Here is a 5,075-nt window from a genome sequence, read left to right as displayed (position 1 = left end):
CAAAAAAAAAAAAAAAAGATTTATGAATTCACTGTGGAATAATTAAATCAAGCTAATTATCACTTAAAATACTTAATTTTTTTGTGGTGAGAACATTTGAAATGTACTCTCTTAGCAATTTTTTTTTGTTTTTGAGTCAGAGTCTCACTTTGTCACCCGTGGTAGAGTGCTGTGGCATTATAGCTCACAACAATCTCAAACTCTTGGGCTTAAGTGATTCTCTTGCCTCACCTCCCAAGTAGCTGGGACTACAGGTGCCTGCCACAAGGCCCGGCTAATTTTAGAAATGGGCTCTCTTGCTCAGGCTGGTCTCAGCAAAGGCAATCCACCTGCCTTGGCCTCCCAGAGTGCTAGGATTATAGGCGTGAGCCACCGCACCCATCCTCTTAGCAATTTTTTTTTTTTAAGATAAGCTTTATTTATTTATTTTTGCCATTTTTAGCCGGGGCTGGGTTTGAACCTGCCACCTCCGGCATATGGGACCAGCGCCCTACCCCATTGAGCCACAGGAGCCGCCCACCTCTTAGCAATTTTTGAAATGTACAGTACCTTATTATTTATTGTATTCATCATCCTGCACTATATATCACAAAGAAAAAAACCCTATTTCTCCTGTCCTGTTTTATATCACAAAGAAAAAAACCCTATTTCTCCTGTCCAGTTGAGGCTTTGTACCCTTTGGCCGTTATCTCTCCATTTCTCCCACTTCCCCAGCCTTGGTAACCACCATTCTACTTTCTGCTTTGAGTTCAATTGTTTTGTATTATTTTATATTATTATTACTTTTCAGAGACAGGATCTTGCTCTGTTGCCTAAGCTAGAGTGCAGTGGCATGATCACAGAGCGCTATAACTCAACTCCTGGGATCAAGGGATCCTCCCACATGGGCCTCCCAAAATGCTGGGATTACAGGCATGAGCCACTGCACTTGGGCTCGATTGTTTTAGATTCTAACTAAAAGTGAGGTATTTCTCTTTCTGTGCTTGGCTTATTTCACTTAGCATGGGGTTTTCTGATTCCATCCATTTTTTTTTTTTTTAGACAGAGCCTCAAGCTATCCCCCTGGGTAGAGTGCTATGGCATCACAGCTCACAGCAACCTCCAACTCCTGGGCTCAAGTGAGTCCAGGCGCCACAACACCTGGCTATTTTTTGGTTGCAGCCATCATTGTTGTTTGGCGGGCCCGGGCTGGATTCGAACCCACCACCTTAGGTGTATGTGGCTGGCACCTTAGCCACTTGAGCCACAGGCACCAAGCCCCATCCATGTTGTTGTAAATGACAAAATTTCTTCTTTAAGGTTGAATTCCATATATACCGTATTTTTAAAATTTATTCATCTGTTGAACACTTAGGTCATTTCCATAATTTGACTATTATTAATAGTGTTGCAGTGAACCTGGGAGTACAAACGTCTCTTTGACATACTGATTTCAAATCTTTATTTTTTTTAGACAGATTTCTGTTGCACTGGGTAGAGTGCTGTGACATCATCATAGCTCACAGCAACCTCAAACTCCTGGGCTCTAGCAATCCTCCTTCCTCAGCCTCCAGAGTAGCCATGCCCAGCTAGTTTTTCTATTTTTAGTAGAGATGGGGTTCTTGCTTTTAATTAGACTGGTCTCAAACTTGTGAGCTCAAGCAATCCACCTGGCTCAGCCTCCCAGAGTGTTAGGATTACAGGCATGAGCCACTGCTCCTGGTCTGGATAAATACCCAGAAGTAGGATTGCTGGATCATATGGTAGTTCTATTTTTAGTTTTATTTTATTATTATTATTTTTTGTTATTGCAGTTTGGCCAGGGCCAGGTTCAAACCCACCACCCTCGGTATATGAGGCCGGTGTCCTACTCACTGAGCCACAGGCACTGCCCCCTATTTTTAGTTTTTTAAGGAACCTCCATACACAGTTTTTCGTAATGGCTGTACTAATTTACATTCTCACTAATAGTATACAAGGGTTCTCTTTCTCAACATTTTTTCCCCGAACCACTGGAAAGCAAGTTGCCCGTGTCACGATCCCTAATACTTCATGTACATCTCTTATACAGTCATAATAGAACTATCATGTTTAATGAATAATAATTTCAAACAACATCTAATATTAAAATGCCTTTTATAGGCTGGGTGTGGTGGTTCATCCCTATAATGCTAGCTTTCTAGGAGGCCAAGGTGGAAGGATTCCTTGAGCTCAGGAGTTCAAGGGGCGGCACCTGTGGCTCAGTGAGTAGGGCGCCAGCCCCATATACTGAGGGTGGCAGGTTCAAACCCAGCCCCGGCCAAACTGCAACAACCAAAAAATAGCCGGGCTTTGTGGCAGGTGCCTGTAGTCCCAGCTAATTGGGAGGCTGAGGCAAGAGAATTGCCTAAGCCCAGGTGTTGGAGGTTGCTGTGAGCTGTGATGCCACAGCTCTCTACCGAGGGGGACAAAGTAAAACTCTGTCTTTACAAAAAAAAAAAAAAAGGAGTTCAAGACCAGCAAGAGCAAGACCCTGTCTGTACTAAAAATAGAAAAATTAGCTGGGCATTATGGCAGATGGCTGTAGTCCCAGCTACTAGGGAGGCTGAGACAGGAGGATTGCTTGAACTCTAGGAGTTTGAGGTTGCTGTGAGCTTGGCTGATGCAGCAGCACTCTAACCTGGGCAACAAAATATTACTCTGTCTTGGGCCGGTGCCTGTGGCTCAGTGGGTAGGGTGCCAGCCCCATATACCGAGCATGGCTGGTTCAAACCCGGCCCCGGCCAAAAAACTGCAACAACAACAAAAATAGCCGGGCACTGTGGTAGGCGCCTATAATCCCAGCTGCTCGGAGGCTGCGTCAAGAGAATCGCCTAAGCCCAGGAGTTGGGCTGTGAGCTGTGAGCTGTGTGACACCATGGCACTCTACTGAGGGGGATAAAGTGAGGCTCTGTCTCTAAAAGAAAAAAAAAAGTTACTCTGTCTCAAAAGAAAAAGAAAAAAAATGCCTGCTCAGCTCCTGTCGTTCAAGTTTGCTAAGGTGCCAGCCACATACACCAGACCTGGTGGGTTCAAACAACAATGACAATGACAACCAAAAAATAGCCGGGCGTTGTGGTGGGTGCCTGTAGTCCCAACTACTTGGGACACCGAGGTAAGAGAATTGCTTAAGCCTAGGAGTTGGAGGTTGCTGTGAGCTGGGGTACCACAGCACTCTACCTAGGGCAACAGCTTGAGACTCTGTCTCAAAAAAAAAAAAAAAAAAGAGAGAGAAAAAATGCCTTTATATCATTTAAATTTTTCCCAACTTTAAATATAATTGACAAAAACTATATATATTTACCATGTACAACATAATGTCTTGATAGGTAGCTTTAAAAAAATAAGTTTCATACATTTTTGTTGTTATTGTTGTTTTTATGACTTCTCCTCTTCCCCTTTCTTTCTTTTTTCTTTTCTTTTCTTTTTTTTTTTTTTTTTGAGACAGAGTCTTACTTTGTTGCCCTCGGTAGAGTGCTGTAGCATCATTGCTCACAGCAACCGCAAACTTTTGGGCTCAAGTGATCCTCTTGCCTCAGCCTCCTGAGTAGCTGGGACTACAGGCACAATACCGGGCTATTTGTAGAGATGGGGCTTCCACTTGCTTAGGCTGGTCTCCAACTCCTGAGCTCAAGCCATCTGCCCACCTCAGCCTCCCAGAGTGCTGGATTACAGGTGTGAGCCACCTTGGCTGGCTATTCCCCCTCTCTTTTTAATCCAGAATCATCCAGTCTTTTTTTCCTTGGAACTGACTTTTTGAAGAGATTAGATTAGTTGTCTTCTAGAATTTTCTACATTCTGGATTTGTCTTATTGTTTCTGTGATGTTAGTTAATGTATTCCTCTATCTCCCTGTATTTCTAGTTTTTTAAAAAATTAGATTCCAGTTACCCAATTTTGGGACTAATTCTTCAAAACTGCTATATACTTCATATTGCCTCACATCAGAAGGCATGTAATGAGAGGTCATCCCATAAGTAGTGATGCTGAGTGTGATTGCTTGGTTAAGGTGGACACTGTCACATCTGTTCTGTAAAGATTATGTTTTCCCCATTTGCAATTAGCAAGTTATCTGCTTGGTTCTTTGATGCTATGTGAACATGCTTAAAAACTTTCACCTAATAATTGCCATCCATAGTGATCTTTGCCTGAATTAGTTATTTCAGGCAAAGGAGGAATTACAAAATGGTCCTTTTCTACTTCTCCCACTCCTTCTATGTCTGTTAGGGCATCATTACCTGGAGAGGAGCGTTCCCTCATCAGCTGGAGTATCTATAGTTCCTTTTAGAAAGGCAAGATAGACCATCTCCTATTCTGCATCATGGCTGCCCTCAGACCCCTTATGAAGCTGAAGATCGTCAAAAAGAGGACCAAGAAGTTTATCCAGCACCAGTCAGACTGATATGTCAAAATTAAGCATAACTGGCGGAAACCCAGAGGTATTGACAACAGGGTTCAGAGAAGATTCAAGGGCCAGATCTTGATGTCCAACATTGGTTTGGGAACAACAAGAAAACAAAGCACATGCTGCCCAGTGGTTTCCGGAAGTTCCTCATCCACAACATCAAGGAGCTGGAAGTGCTGCTGATGTGCAACAAATCTTATTGTGCAGAGATTGCTCACAATGTTTCCTCCAAGAACCTCAAAGCCATTGTGGAAAGAGCAGCCCAGCTGGCTATCAGAGTCACCAATCCCAATGCCCAGCTGCGCAGCGAAGAAAACGAATAGACAGCTCATGTGCACATTCTATTTGTGTTTAAATAAAACCATAAATACTGCCAAAAAAAAAGAAAGGCAAGATAAATGCTTAATTATTTCCTTTTAATTACCAATGTTCAGAATGGAGTGTTGATATAATATTCATCTACAAAGGTGAAAAATTTGTTCTTTTTTAGACTAAAGATTCAGGGGTTTTATCTGATGTTTTACAAAAATTACAGTCATGGGCTCAGCGCCTGTGGCTCAAGTGGCTAAGGCGCCAGCCATATACACCTAAGGTGGTGGGTTCGAATCCAGCCCCGGCCCGCCAAACAACAATGACGGCTGCAACCAAAAAAAAAAAAAAAATAGCCAGGCATT

The 5,075-nt window shown here is 42.9% G+C and overlaps 1 pseudogene; it reads left to right on the top strand.

The window, feature by feature from the left end:
* Positions 1–4,317: 4,317 nt before the first annotated feature.
* On the top strand, positions 4,318–4,777 carry LOC100948086 (annotated as a pseudogene).
* The last annotated feature ends 298 nt before the right edge of the window (positions 4,778–5,075 follow it).

Source organism: Otolemur garnettii, unplaced genomic scaffold (genome assembly GCF_000181295.1).
Source record: "Otolemur garnettii isolate 467f Iridium unplaced genomic scaffold, OtoGar3 scaffold00031, whole genome shotgun sequence".
NCBI classification, from domain to species: Eukaryota; Metazoa; Chordata; class Mammalia; order Primates; family Galagidae; genus Otolemur; species Otolemur garnettii.
The sequence above is the reverse complement of the archived record's forward strand: the minus strand, read 5'-3'. Positions and strand labels throughout refer to the sequence as shown.